We start from the raw sequence: 16,620 nt of genomic DNA, 5'->3' as shown, positions 1-16,620 counted from the left end.
GAGCCTTTTGTAAGAAGGTTTCCGAGCCTCGTAAAGGGAGGCTTCCGAGCCACATGGAAGGAGGCTTCCGAATTTCTTGAGCTTTGCAGAAAAAGGAGTTCATATCTCTCAAATGTAGGCTTCCGGTCTTTAGATTCTTGATTTTAGTATAGAAATATATTCCCAAGATATTATTCAACATTTTATCTCAATAAGGTGCAATCTGCATTGAAGATTTTTTAAATTTTTTCATTCGACGTCTTGTCCTTTTGATATTTTGTCACACAGTCCTTCATACATTGTGCTGGTTGGGATAAGCAGGATTTAAAAGTCTTTGATTTACTGATCGCCATGCATGTATATTATGTACAATACAAAGTCTTAGAATGAAAAAATATCAGAACTTTATCAAAAAGTGTTTAATTTAATTATTATACATCCGCCATTACGCATTTTTGTCCGAGGTATGTTTGAACCGATGCATGACCAAAATCAGTATTATCCCACTTATTGTTGAGCCGAAACTGATTGTGGGGCGCGCCTTTGAGAGTTGGTAAAAGCCATTTCTCGAAGGGTATAAATAGCGGTATCTTAATCTAAAGAGGCCTTATATTAAGCTTGAGAAAATATCTGCCCATTAGAAATTGAGCAGAAAGACATGCACTAAACAAATGACACGGGTATACTACAAAAGTCCATCTGGACGTGCAGGCAGTATGTAAGCCCGAAGATAATAACATCCCCTGATGTTGCCTTCATTGTAACGGAGGGTAATGCTGTATATTAAGCCATGCTGCTATGCTCCTTAAAGATGGATGATAGAGCATACTATTGCGACAAAGACCAGTCGTTATAGCAGGTGACTATAATGCCTGGACGCTTGTATGGAGCAATCGTTTCACAAACACTAAGGGTGAAATCCTGTTAGAAACGCTAGCAAGGTTAAATGTGCTCCTTCTGAACGATTTTCAGAGGATCAAGAAACGAATCATATATCGACGTAACGAAAATTTTCTAAACCGGGATTCGAACCCAGCCACCTTCGGCATGGCCTTGCTTTGTAGCCACTCATTTTACCGCACGGCTAAGGAAGGCCCCATGGGTTATTACTATCCTATTTGGTTACACTTGGTTGTAACTTTGCAGATCCGTATTTCGACCTTAACAGTAAGATCTTCTTCAGTGTTACAATCAAGTGTTGAAATAAATGCGATAGTACTAACTTGTCTTATGACCAGTGAAGGTATTCCATTGTAAAGCTCTAAATAATTTTCTTTACATGTGAAACTGAGTAAGGCATTGGGTCCAGCTGGCGAACCTTGTCCTCAAACAAGTAATACATGCTGACCCGGATAAGTTTACGAGTTGCCTACAACGCTGTTTGAACGATGGTAACTTTCCAAACTGGAAGACACTTACTTTTGCCGAAGCCTGGGAAACTCCCGGGCATACAGCCCAATCGTGTGCTTATATGACATAATTGTTGAGTTGCTAGAAAGGGCAATTCTAGGCATGCTAAAAGTGTACAACGAAGGTGCACCTTGGTTTCCGGAAGGGTCGACCTACCGTCGATGCAATTCTGACCGTCACTACTGACACAGACAAAGTTGCGCTTTGCATCCGGTACTGTGCATTGCTTACACTAATAGAGGTAATAAACTATAGAGGAAGACTGTCGCTGTCGTCACTGGCGAAACATCTTTTGCTGGCGAGGATAGGGCACTAAATGTCAACGAAGTAAAAATCAGTACGTTTTGACAGATAGGTACCCAACATGTTTGGGGACGATAACAAAGGGAACCGCAGCGACAATCGTCCTCTATAGTTTATTACCTCTATTCTTACACTAGATGTAAAAAATGCTTTCAACAGTGCCAGCTGGGAAGCTATAGCCGACTCACTGCATAATTTAAAAGTTCCGATCCTCGTTTCGGTACTGTAGAACATTATGCACGATGGAGTGCGGCGTCTGAATTGAGTGAGTTGTGATAATACACCTATAGATACATGGAAGTTCGTATGAAGGATTGTCATTAGTGGTTCTTGAAATTTCTTTAAAACCCTTGGAGTTCCACAAAATTTATTGATCTAGGTAATAATATATACAAATCTCCTAGTAATAGTCGAAATGGGCGTTGCCGGGACTTGGAGCAGGAAGAGACCATTTATTTTAAATCTTAAATATCTTGAAGTGGAACCACCAGGATTTGGAATCAGTTCAAAATGCAAAGGTGTCATTCGTAGCTTAAACATCTTAGAATTGTTAGTTAGTTAGTTAGTTATTCTGTAATTTCCTGGAAGAGATTCTTCTCATTCGCATTCCCAGTTGTGAAAAAAAAACAAATAAACACGTGTTCAAAGTAAATTTTTAATTTTAGTGATTCCAGATTAGATTTTTTTTATTGTTATACTGCTCAGAGCATGAAATATTCACTTTCATGAAGCACATTCGCTCCGAGTTTTGACAATCGTGTTTTGATTATTCAAAACATAGAATGACTTACTCAGTTTACTTCTTCATGGATTCATTCAATTGATTATCACTGAGTATGGTAACTGCGCGCGAAAAAAAACATAATTAGCCATGATAATACTGACATTTGCTACTGAAAATGCCCTTCAATTGAACGTCGGGATTAGATCTATGCGTCTATTTATTAAAATCATTAAATATGTGTTCAGTTTTACGATCATTTAATAATTTGTTAAATTCAAGTAAATACTCACTGACCCATATTCATTCCGAAAATTGACGGTGCAAAGCCGAATATGAATATGTTTAGAAGTGAAGTGACAAAGAAGGCCAATGGGCTTCAAAAAAAATTCGAATATTTACAGCTCTGGTACTGCTATCCGCAGAATATTTCATTTCATTTCATTTCAGCGGTTTAGGGTCATTTGGCCGAATGCCGTTTGGCCGCATAGTTGAAATTTGTTTCCTTATACACAGATAGAAAAATCCACTGAAATGTACGCTAAAAATCATGCACATAAATGGAACATCATTATTAGCGTAATTTCACACGGGATATAGCCTAAATGTATACAATATTTGACGTGAATCGTCAATATTGCATACAAGTTGTAAGCAATCTTGTTAGGAAGAGGAGCATTTCAGCGTTGAATAGCGTAAATTTCCGCATGTCAAGTTTTACGCGCAATTTATTTTTCATTATTATTTTCTGTGTAGAGTGAAGTCAAAAGCGAGATGTTCGAAGAAACGGAAAAACGAATAGGGAAAAAGGAAGAAGGAAGAAAAAGGAAAGGAGAATGAAAAAGGAAGAAGTAAGAAAGAAAAAAAGAGAATGAAGAAGAAAGAAGAAAGAAGGAGAATTAAGACGGAAGAAGGAGAGTTAAGACGGAAGAAGGGAGAAGGAAGAGAAGAGAAGGAAGGAAAAAGAAGGAAGAAAGAAGAAATAAGAAGTAAGAAGAAAGAAAAAGCCAGAAGGAAGAAGGAGAAGGAAGAAGGAGAAGGAAGAAGGAAGGAAGAAGAAAGAAGAAGAAAAAAAGAAGGAAGAATAAGGAAGACGGAAGCAAGTAGAAGAAAGAAGGAAGAAAGAAAAAGCAAGAAGGGAGAGGACAGAAGGAAGAAGGAGAAGGAAGAAAGAAGAAGGAAGAAGGAAGAGGAGAGAAAGAAGAAAAAAATAAGGAAGAAGCGTGAAGGAAGAAGGGAGAAGGAAGAGAGAGGAAAGTAGAAGGAAGAAAGAGGAAGGTAGAAGGAAGAAAGAGAAAGGTAGAAGGAAGAAGGACGAAGGATGAAGGAATAAGGAAGAAGACAGAAGGAAGAAGGAAGAAGGAAGAAAGAATTAAAAATAATGAAGAAAAGAAAAAGAAGGGAGAAAGACGAAGGAAGATGGAAGAAGAAAGAAACAAGATCGAAGAAGGAAGAAAGTAGAAGGAAAAATTAAGAAGGAGTGATCCCAATTAAAAAGGAAAAAGTAAAAAGGAAGAAAAAAAGAAAGGGGAAGGAAGCAATAAGGAATAATTGAACAATTTTCACTTCTTGCTTCTTGATTCTCAAAGTGAGTAATGAGAAGTGAGTCTCATTACTCACTTTTCTCTGCTCACCATCTAAGGATTTTTTTCAACAATGCGGCCAAACGACATTCAGCCAAAGGGCTCAGAAATATGACGCTATGGTGAATTCGAGGTATACCTCGATATTTTTTAAGGACCGCCCCAAATTCAAACTTTTGATAAAAGGCTCGGAGACCCATAGTGTTATATACCAATCGAATCAGCTCGACGAGTTGAGATGATGTCTGTATGTGTGCGTACAAAAATATGAGACTTTTGGGTTCTTTTCATTATCCGATTTGCTTGCAACAAGTTGCATGAGACACAGAATTCAGTCCCATTGTTTGCTATTGGAAATTGACTCGATGTTTCATTGCGTTCCAGAAGTATTGGCAGACCTTTGTTTTTGGCCAAGAGTCCCACCGATTTTTTAGAAAGAAATTGCTGCGATTCATTGAAATTACCGTACATAGGTAAGAATTGTTGGAAATAGTAGAATCGTGTAATTTTGACCTCTCTGGGTATTTAGCTACCCGGAGTGATCATTAATTATGTTACGGTTGGTTTTGTTTTGTTTGAATAGTCGTTAATGATCGATTGAGTTTGTATCATTTGTGTTAGATAGTGTCGGCTTTTGCTGATTCTGTGTCTGGACTCAAGAAGAAAGCCTGGAAGAAGGCAATGAAATGTTTAGTTGGGATTTGTCCCGAATCGTTGATGCCAAATGGCATTAATTGATTCAGGGTATCCAAATAGAATAAGAATCCTACACAAAAGCTCAGCTATGAAAACAGCAAAAACTGTTTGCTGTAGACAAAAAGCGCAATACGCGACAGAAAGATATTTGCGGGATTTTGGCTGATGTACCAAAATCTCATATGAAACCTTGTCATTTCCCGTAGTGGGCACCAAGAGAGAACGAACATTATTTTAATATGTTATTTGTTTCTTGTTGATTGCGTATCTTTATGTTTGTATAGAAAATTGTAACTTTTGCGTCCAACGTGGGACTCGACGAAAAAGTTGTTAGTTGTAGTTAGTAGTTGCACAACACGTGACAGATTTAGTTCGAAAAATGTATTGGATGGTAACCATTTCTTTCGGTGGGGTTTGATCCCACGAAACCAGTATGCTAGCCAGGTGCTTTCTCTACTTCGTCCTGCGTAGCCAATTAGGGAAAGCACCTGTCTAGCGTACTGGTTTCGTGGAATCAAACCCCACCGAAGAAAGTGGCTAACCTCCAATACATTTTTCGAACTAAATCTGTCACATGTTATGCATACCCATAAATCGAGTTTCATACATACTTAGTAACTTTATTATGTGTTTTCTCATTTTTATAATGCGCGAAAATGGCACCACCAAAGAAGGTTGATTGAATGCAAGAAAAAGGCATCATTACCGCAAGGTGGATTAATTTGTTTTTTTTTTAATTGATGAAATTTTGGAGAAAAAAAACCTCAGGAAACAAAAAAAAGTTTGATGTTAAATTTATCAGAAATGATGTGAAAACTTCGACAGATTAGAGGCACCCCCAAAACATGCCTTCCCTTTTAGAAAATTCTTTTACAGTATATCAGAAAATCTTCCGAAAGCCAGTCATACCTACGAATTTTCAAGTATATATTTTTTATTGAAGATGTTCTTTTGAAATGTTTCATATTGTCATACTCCTGGGCAGTGTTGTAAAATGTCATTTGCATTCGTTTGTATAATTTTCCCAGAACTTTTTTCTGAAGGTAGCCATCATTCCTGAGGTATGACGAACTTATAGCGCTTAAATGTGCCTACAACTTTGTCTAACAGGACATTGCTATAAATATGTAATCTGAGGCGTGAGAGGCAAAATGTCATTCAAATGATATTATGTCAAATGACACGTGACATTTTGGAGAGTTTTCACTATCCAGTCTCATATGTTATATTTAGAGCAATATACCCTTGGACAAAGATATAGCCCTACTCAAGCGTTATGAGTACATCTAAAATTATGGAATAAATTTGGCTTCTGAAAAAAGTTATGAACAAATTAGTCAAATGACATGCATATGACATTTTACAAGCCTGCTCCTGGGGATTCCAATGGATTTGTTTGGTTATCTTTTATCATTTATGCTCGGGAACAATCATATTAAAATCCCATTTGTCTCTCGAATTCTATTATCATATAAAAATGTATTTAGAAATTCATTCATGTAGAATCTCATAAAACATAAATTCTACGACACCATCCAGAATATTTTTTCTCTATATAAACACTTGCTTGCATTTTGTAGAGGTCATGAGATTTGTCAAAAATTATGCAGTAAGTAAGTATAAGTTAATTCTAAAAACGTAAAATTTCGTTTTTAGTTGCGAGTAGTTGCTCAAAATGCGATTAATTGTCATACATGAGCAGATTCACCACTCACTACATGCAAAATTAATTTTATAACACACCTGAATATAACAGTACAAGTTACAATATTTAATCACTTGACTGGTTTATCGATTAGTACGATGTTATATTTATACATTATTCCACCTAGGGTTGGAACTTGTCAAATTTGGCTGAAATCCAGGTGTGCATCGAATAACTCATACGCACTAGTGACCTGTTTATAATTAATTGCAAAATGCTGTTGAGTTTAAACAATACTTTTATCAAACTGATGAGCCTTGCACGCGTATGCTACATCAGCCTGTTGCATTAGTTTCATTTGCCGGATCGTTTAAATCGGTTACATAAACTACATGCCCGCGCACGCTAGTTGTACATTTATTCATCAATTATCACTGAACTCCATCGTTCCATGAAAAAAATGTAAACAATGTGACGTAAAATACGACGTTTAGCTCTTTTTGCTCGAGTTTGTAGCCTACACTTGATTGCTAGGTATGTAGCTACATACCTTTAACAGCTGTTGAGTCCTAACAACTCTTGTGCGGTTTGCACAAACGTTCCATTTAGTCGTATAGGGTGGAAGACTCAATAGTTGCAGACGCTGATATGGCTGCGGTTGTGCTATGTTATTGTTGACCATTCATCATCAAGAAATGTGTGTCTCAAAATATGATATAATTCATCAGCAATTTTTTATGTACATTTGAATACCTCAAACAAAAAGCAAATCCATTCAAGCTAATAATAAACGAAGTTACTATTCGATCATTCGCCCTACTAGTCATCGTTTACTATTTCAAGTACCCACCACGGTACCAGAAGGCAGGCAAAAATCATAATCGTGAATGGCCACGAACCACGAAAGTAAAAATTAGGTCAAATTTTGATCGTCTCCTCCTTTACACGAGGCTGTCGCCGGTTGGTTGGTAGGTTGGTACTTGTTGCGCTTGTCCGGCTAGTTCGGTTGGTTTTTCTTCGCATCATTCGTAAACTGGTTGTGCATGGCGGCGGCGACGGCGATCACGAAGCGACCGGCCGAAGACTTAAATGCGCGGCCTTGAAAAAGAAAGGAAACTGAAATAAACAAACTGCGGTCATTGTGTCACTTTGCCACGTTTTACCATGAAAGGTGAACTGAACGTGTGTGTTTTTTTATTTTGGAATGAGAGGACAGCGAACTATTATCGCTGTTGTGGTAAAATGTTGCTAAATGCAGGTGCGAACCATGTCATCGGTCATGACGAAACGCTTCATTGGGATGCTGACCTTGACAGACTGAAGTTTTTCGGTATTTCGAATTGACTTAACGAGTAGATGAATGGTAAAAATGTGAGACTGAAATGGCATTGAACTTTTTGGCCTGAAAATGGTTATCGATAGGATTTGCCATGAAGGGTTCATCAAAAAGTTGTACAATCTATCTTCAAATGTAAATGCCCACGGTTCAAACTAACTTGATTGCGGTCATGTATTAATTACAGATTAGTATGTATTTAGTTACCGGGATTCGAACCCTGTCGCCAGCAGAAAAAGCTAAATTTGAACCGCTGAACTATGGGAGGTTTCTATGAACGTCTTTGAAGTTAATCGAAATTAGATGTTGGTACATTTACCACAGGCTTTTATGAAAAGTCTATGTCGAAATGCCAAATGGCTGGAATTCACCGTGCTTTTCCTTAGAGCATCATTTCATCACTTATTGCACATCGAATTCAAAGCATTGATCTCGCTCACGTGTCTACAGAATTGCATTTTTGACCGCAATAATGAAGACAGCTTCAAAAAGAAATCCAAGGCCAATCGCCAGCGGCATGTCACCGTGTTTGCGAGTCGTTCGAAAAGTTCGATGCGAATGAAGTCAGCCATAACGAAATAAGATAATTTATTGGCGGTCTCACACTGCTTGGCTTGAAGCAGTCGTTGATGTGAGAGAAATACGGCCAATATGCGCCCGCTAAAAAATCACAGAATTTATTGTACTGTTAATTTAGCATGGCTCGTATTATTTAGATGACTTTTTTACGCGTATTTTGAGATTTATACTGATTTTTACGCGGTTTTCGAAAAAGTCGAAGGATATGTAAAAATCGCCGTATCAATTCTAGACCAACATTTGAAAAGAGCGTAACAGCCAAAATTTATTCCACCTGATTCTTCGTCTACATATATAGCTATATATGTATGTGGACAAAGAATCAGGAGAAATAAATTTTGGCTGTTACGCCCTTTTCAAATGTTGGTCTAGAGTTAGAGACGTCATTCAAGCTGTCATTAAAACTATTGACAAAGAGGAGAATTAGATACAGCGGATTGTCGAAAGCAATAACGTTGTGTGCTAAGTGGTGATTTGCCAAATTACTAAAAATTACTTATGCTAAATATTTGAATTCCAAATTATTGCTCTAAAGTTCCTAATTGTAGAAATGACATTAGTTTAGCCTTAGATGAACCGGTTGAGCAGATTGGAGTAAGTAGTTGCAACACAGAACGTGTAAGTGCTAAGAAAGAAACGAAATTTAACTAATTGAGACATATAGACTGCCATGGTTTTAATCAAATTGCAAGGCGTTTGACGAGTCGTCAACACAAAGTTCATTTATTTTATTATACATAAATGTTACTACTGCAAACTCTAGTTTATATGAAAGCTTAGTTCATCATCTTGCTTAAAACATTCTAGATTGTTTAATTTCATTTAAAAAACTGTATTTTTACGGAAATTGAGTTTTTGAACGTCACCGATCAGGATTTGAACTAAATTCGTTCCATAATTTGAACTACTGGTAGCAGCTCCTAAATATAATTCTAATTTCATGCATGCCACAAACGGACACCAATAGAACTAGATTGCATTTACAAGTTCAAATCACAGTACACAGTAGAATTTATGAAAGAATTTCCGGAAGGCTGGAATTCACCTAAAAGACTCACTCTCTTACTCATGTATTCCCGAAAGAAATTGTTGAAGGGCTTTCCGAGAGTGATAAGCGCAAAAATTTTTGTGAAAAATTCCTAATAGAATAGGAAAAAAGCCTAATAGTTTCCACAGAAATTCGCTTAATTATTTAATAATTTCTGCAGGAATTCCCAAAGCGATAACCACAGGAATTTATGAAGAAATTTCTCTCAAAAATTGTTTGAGAAGTTCAGTTCCTTTTTTGTTATTCTCAATACAATCTGTAATGCGAAAGGATAGGTGCATTACCTACTCTGTTTTTGTTTCAAAAAAATAAAAAAGATCGACACCGTCTCACAGCATTTAGTTAAAATGAGCTTTTTTTTATTGACAAATCAAGTATGTAAACATAGTCAATATTTTGAATATCGCAATAAAACTGTAAAAACAACGCTTTTCAAATAATTCTAGAACACTATGTTCGATTGCACTAAATTTCAATAGCAAACAATTAAGTCCTTGCCAAACCCATGGAATTTTCCATGCCGCTTTATTTTTTTATAATTCCAAAAAGTGTGTATAACATACACATACACACATACAGACATCAGCTAAGTTAATCGAGTTGCTATGTAAGGGTCTGTGTTGCATATCCTAAGGGTTTGGCATATCCTTTTATTGGCTGGGGTGGCTCTACATTTCAACTGGAACTTGGTCTGCTTTTCAACTTACCCGCCATGGCATGACTATGTATCTTGTGTGGCAAGTACAACGGATACACTATGTCCAGGGTGTTTCCAACCCGAAAACATCCTAGACCGGACCAAGAATACCCAGTCAACACAAAATCGCATATGCTAGCGATTAAGTGTACATGGTGGAGGCGATATAGGCGCATTCCTCAATTTGACTGCATGTAAAATGTGCGTATATGGCCTCCACTTTGTACACTTATTCGCTATAATATACGATCTTGTGTTTGCTGGGTATAACTCGCCATCTCCGGATTGGCAATCGTACGCCTTTGGTTGCAAGGCTACTGGAGACCCCTGTAGACCAAACAACAACGAATACACTAGGTGTATATCTGGATTGGATGGAAAAGTGAAATTATTAACTCATTTTTTGGTGGTTTATTCTTTTCACAGGTTTCCGCAAAAGTAGCCCTTTTCAAATCTAACGTCTTCTTCGTACAAACTACAGCGAACAAATCAACAGACACGATGCTATTAAAAAGCACACGAAATCGACAAAAACAACACTGTGAAATGTAATCACAAAGCAAACTTCAAAACTTCTTTTTCACACGCCAAATGTTGTTTTATTTGCATGGGATTTCCCCTTCCAGAGGGAGAGGGTCTCGTACCATCTTAAGAACCTTCCGTGTCTATAAGGGTCAGATAGACTGAAATTCATTTTTATGTATGTAAGAAGAAGACTCGCAGCCCCGACGAACTTCATTTTGCCTAAAATTGATTAATTCTCGGATTTTCGGAGTATCGAACCATCTTATGAATCTTTCCCTGTCCCAAAATCTTGTGCATACAAATTTGCACGCTGATGAAACAGACAGACAGAAATTCATTTATACATAAAAAATTAAGAATAGAAGAAGATATCTTGCTCAACTTTTCATGAATTAATTTGAATAGCGCAATCAACAGAAAAACATGAAAGCTTTTGATTGCAGTACTCAAATTAATTCATGAAAAAATGTTACTTAGGTCCTTTTGAAAAGTTAAGCGAGATATGTGAGAAGATGATGTCGGGGCCGTACACTTTGGATCACACTCTGGGATAGATCAGCAGATAAGTGCCAATTTAATATCCCACCGCGATTATCACTGCACTTCACTTCTTCTCACAGCCTAATCAAAAACAAGTTTTTGAACACTTTTCCATACAGGAGCCACCCGGAAATATTGATGGAATGCTTAGCAAACTTCTTTTTTTAGAATTAGTCCCTCTTTTGGAGTAAGTAATTAAAGTAATGAAGATTCTTGTCCGAAAGAAATAATAAAAAAATGATTCCAGAGCGAAGGTAAACACCAGCACCAATAAAACACACAAAAAATAAATTACAAACATGTAACGTATTTACAATTCGATACTTGAATTATATTAGCACTTGAAATTTATATGAAATCTATATGAAACCACTTGAAATCTATATGAAACCTTCGTTTGTAGGCCACGATGCACCTTATACCTGCTACAGAAGCACATATTTGTCTCAGCTACCTTGAACCATATGATGTTTGCCATTCCGTTTTGTGTTCATACATCAAGTATCACAACACATCAATAAAAAATAACCTATCTGGTACCACTATTACGAAAAAAAACTATAATTGTCAAATTATCCAACGCTAGTGCAGCTTAACTACTGGTTTGCACACATAGATTAAGAAACGGGTTATCTAATATCAGTAGTTTATTCACATCCCACATTGTTGCAGGCGAGACTACACGATGCCATTCCGTAGCTGCCGATATATGAGATTTTCTCTATGACCACTCACTCTTATGATTCCTGTACCTAGTCATAAATATCACAAATGTAAGATCACAAGGCCTTCGTTAGCTGTGCGGTAAGATGCGCGAGTACAAAGCAAGACCATGCTGAAGGAGGCTGGGTTTGATTGCCGGTCTCGGAAAATGTTGTAATTGTTTATTGCTAATATTGATTTATTTATGGAAATTTTGTAGTTTTTTTCAATGGACTATTTTGATTTCTTCATGCAAAATTGTGCTTTTACAATTGCAAATTTTGCTTTAAAAACGCTAATTTATTTTTGTTTTGTGAAAAATTCGTTATTCTTCATGAAAATCTTGCATTATGTAGAGAAACTTTATATTTATCGCCGCCTATTGCTCAAGGCTACACACTTCGAAAAAGCCAAGTAATTTTAGATGCTTCGAAACCGACACCCACGAGCATCATTATTGATGCGCAATTGTGTCATGATAAATGTGAAACTAGGTCCACTTTTAAATTGCGACGAGCTCGGTGGTCTAATGGCTACCGCTTCTGCCTTATAAGCAGGAGGTCGTGGGTTCAATTCCAGGCTCGTCCCTTTCCTACTTTGTATTTCTATCTAAGTTCTTTCTGTGTTTCACGTTATACCAAAACGATTCCTACTGTTATAACCTTCCACACAATCCCAAAACCTCCCGTGGCACCTATGAGAGGTCGTAGAGTTCTCTGCATCTTTCTTAGGTAGGTGTCCAACAAACCATCCTTCCCTTCCTCAGCATTCGCAAGGACGTGGCCAGGGCAGATCTCGACTATTCGAGAGTGCATTGCTCCCATATCTAAGAGTTAGTGATTAGTCCAAAATCAATATCTGTGGTAACGGATGAAAGGGATACTACTCTCATACAATAGTCTTGGCTTGTACCACCTACGAATTTGTGCGAACTGCTAAATGCTAAATGTTGATGCTAATGCTAACTAGGTCCACTTTTAAATTTACACGGCTGTATTATTGAATATAAAAATGATAAAGTACCAGACGGGAATTGAACATTGGTTCGCTGCGTGAGCGCCACTCACGTTACCACCCAGCCATCACCGCTTCATGAGAAAGCAAAGATCAAAGTGAAACAAGTTCTACATTCTTCCGCGTACGCTATATGTTCATTGCTTCAACCCGTCGGCTGCTTGGGTACGTGTGTTGTCATTTCATTTCATTATGCTTTGGGTTCGAGGGATGTAAATTTCAGTTTGTTTTTCATTGAAACTGTGCCGATTGAACTGAAACTTTCGTGTGCATCCAAATTGACTGAGAAATACATCTTAATTCATATTACGTCTTGCGTTATTGTGTCAGTTTTTTCAATCACGTCACCTGTAACATTAATAATTTTTTGGTGTGATACCTTAGATTTTGGTCCCCGTGCATTACTTACACGAGCATGTAAAAATAAAGCAGTTTCAATTAATATTCAAAAAAATATAAAAAAATTATTTTACACTCCAGCTGTAATTACATACATTGTAGTTTATTTATACATTAGACACTATTTTACATGATTTTCATTACTTCTTCATGTGTCTATTAATTTACAGTCTGCCTCTTAATTCCAGAATATATGTGGATGTAACAATATATGAAACGATCCTTGGTGCATTTTATCAGTGATCTCACATTCCTTACTTTGTTCCCTACCACAATTGCATCAGGTTGCGAAAAAACAACACCACTTTTATCCAAGTCATTGAGTGATCTGATTTCCTGACCCCACAGCGACAAAGAAATCAAATCAAAATAACTTAAGAAATAACATGCTGTCAATCACGAAATGGCGATCGATTGGCTTGGCCTCACGCCGCTGCGGGTTTACAGTTCAATTCGATTTGCTTTCGTAAAGAAACAAAAGGGAACCTGACAGTAGTGTACAGGATGATGGCTTTGGTCGGAACATGCACTACAATAAGCATTTAACTCAGTTGGCTGTCTGTTCAATTACGGTTGGCAAGAATATGTTTTAATACTTCCGGATTTGCGATTGTTTGGTCGTTGAAGTGACACGGTAAATCGAATAGGTGCACGGTAATTTGGTTAAGCGGTAGAGCTAAAGGAAACATTTGCTTTGTGTCTTTGCAACGCTTTTGCAAAGTCCACTCCTTGTACCTACCCATGAGGATCATTATCTTTAACTTAATGACAGGGATAAAATTGGTTTCGTCACTACCATTTAGATCTGAATAAAGAATACATGCTTAGCTTCGTTTAAATAAGATGATGTATTAAGAAAATCGAAAATTTCACGATGGCCAATGTATGTTTCGCTTTTTGAATTGAAAGAATAAGAATTATCAAGATATAAATAACATGAACAATAAATTCCATAATGATTAATATTGAAAAACACATCGTGTGATTGGATGATTTGGAAAATCTTTTTTTTTTTCAGAAATTCGATTGCCCTTTTGAATTGCCATTTTTTGTAAGAAAAAACTGTGTTGACTTGTTGAGAGACCTGAAAAAAATTATAATTCTTTGGCTTCAAGGTAGAATAAATCATTAGTTTTCAATACAGTGTGCAATTTTCGGCTGTGCTCAAGCGCTTAGAAACAAAAAAATGAAATCCCCTGCCCATATTTCCGATGTTGGCCTCCATTACTCAGCCGTGTTCCAATCAAATCAGTTGAACTTGATCTTGATGGGCCGCCCGTAGTTGCTACTCCATTATGACCAAATTAGCTGTTCTTGTACAGAAAACCAACAGCTTATATTCAATTGTCAGGCCTGGTATTGAGTAGTGACTCATTCGACTTATTATGGGTTATGAATGTTCGGGTAAGTCACTGCTCTTTTTTTTCAAGATCAAGTCACTAAAGACACTTTTTTCTACTATTTTGAATCTGTTGACTAAGTTTTGTTAGGTACATCGTTCTGGGATAAGAAAAATATTTTGAAAAATGTGAAGCTTCATATATCTGTCTTTTGTCATAACTGAAATGAAGGTTTAGGATAAATGACCGCTTAGTGCTTTTTGAGCCAAAAGTTGCTCTTTACTTCTTCGTGACTTCAATTTCGCTCTGAAACTTGGCCATCCATTTAACTCGGTGTACTTATTGGCTTTTCGACAGTGATCAATGAAATGGGTTCTATGTCACAGCGGATATGTTGGCTCCAGGTGGAGCCGTCTTCTTGGCATCTGTGTCTGTGGTTGTCTTCGGGAAAATATAGGCCGACGGAAAATAAAACAATAAAAAACGCACAACCAAGATATTCAACAAAAAAAAACATTTTTTCTTGTAACTATGCAGCTTGTCAAATCTTGATATTTTTTAATTAATAAGAGTTTCATAGGCAAATCCCAAATTGCTCAAGGGAAATTTAAAATTTGATTGGGAAAATAAATAAAATATTGAGTTTTTCCAGAAAATTGTTTAAGAAAACTGATGAGTCTTATTAATTTATCCATTTACTTTTTATTTACCACCCCCATCGTTATCTAAAGACCAACATGACAAAAGAAGAAGGATCATATGTGTTCCGGCGTAAAAACTACTCTTGCGAAGAAAATACTGTGAAATTTCCAACTTTTTCCTTTACAATATTAATATAATTAAAAGAAAAAATATAAAGAAATTCTGCTTAAATTCAAAAATACTTGAACTCAAGATTGCCTCTTTCTCTTCCTTTTAAAAATTACAGTTTTATAGGATTTCTGAATTTTTGATAACAATCCCACGGTTTTGTTTCATAATCAAATACTTTTCTACCATGAAAAGTGCAAGGGTGGGTTTCACTAATAATTTCGGACCCATACTAAACATTATCGCTACAAAGCTGCAGAACTCGCTTCAAAATGAATTTGAAATTCCTGCCTAGATCGATGATGCAGTCACTCACCCATTGTAAGTCGAACATACCTCTGCACTTGCCACGAGTTTATGCGGAATTTCATTGGAATCTGGGCTATTATGTTCTATGGCAGAGATTCTTCTTGCCTAAGTAGTTGCCAATTAGATTTGAAAGCAATTGATTGTGTACAAACTGCACGTAGAAACAAGCTCTCGTTCATTTAGAAATTCAGCAGTTACTGCTAGATGTACTAGTCAAATTAAATATATATAGAGTAGAAGAAGTGTATGCGGTATGAAATCCAGTTCTACCGATTGCTAGAACATGAGGACCATATGCAAGCTACAAAGTAGGATAATGGTGCGGACCTTTCGTGCGTGAGGCATATCTGTTATCCATTAGACCACTTGACCAGTAACTGACTGGAACTCAAGTAGTTGTTATCTGTGTGAGTTCTCATTTTTTAAATTAATTTTATTTTCAATTCTAATAGTCATCCCTATTTGGATTTTAATATGAATTTGTCTTGAACACACTTAAATTGCTCAAGTGGACAAATAAAAAGTTTTTAACATTTTTTTGAGCATCACAAATCTTCTTTCAGTGGTACTCCCAACGTCACCTTTTATATACCCTCTAAATCTTGAACGGTTGGTACGGCTGACCCCGTTTCTTCCTTTTTGTGAATTCAAACTTTTATTTGATCATGTTATTTATTGCTGAATAATTTGATTTCTGATGAATTTTGAATTATCTCCCAATTTCAAGCCTGCACAGCCGATTTAATATAAGTGTCATATTTTTTTATTTCCATAAATATGAATGCTAACAAGAAAATGCTCGTAAATACAATTTCCAAGATGTTTTTTAATACTAGCCGTGCATGAATTTTATTGAATTTTACTTCAGTAAATCCAAATACATTGAGATTGATCAGCAACACAACCACTAGTCATGCAATGATGGAGCATTTTAAGCCAGTCAAAACTACTAAGGTCATGCTTCGAATCTCACTGTTCACATAT

General features: G+C 36.6%; 2 protein-coding genes across 11 annotated transcripts in view; one reads left to right on the top strand and one right to left on the bottom strand.

The window, feature by feature from the left end:
- The window catches only part of LOC134223873 (flotillin-2), a 619,172-nt gene that overhangs the window by 156,822 nt on the left and 445,730 nt on the right, over nucleotides 1–16,620 (top strand). The gene's annotated exons all lie outside the window — the stretch shown is intronic.
- Nucleotides 1–16,620, bottom strand: part of LOC134224972 (glucose dehydrogenase [FAD, quinone]) — a 110,200-nt gene that overhangs the window by 53,727 nt on the left and 39,853 nt on the right. The window lies entirely within an intron of this gene.

Source organism: Armigeres subalbatus, chromosome 3, assembly GCF_024139115.2.
Source record: "Armigeres subalbatus isolate Guangzhou_Male chromosome 3, GZ_Asu_2, whole genome shotgun sequence".
Taxonomy (NCBI): Eukaryota; Metazoa; Arthropoda; class Insecta; order Diptera; family Culicidae; genus Armigeres; species Armigeres subalbatus.
Note: the sequence above shows the minus strand (reverse complement) of the source record. Positions and strands in the feature narration are given on the sequence as shown.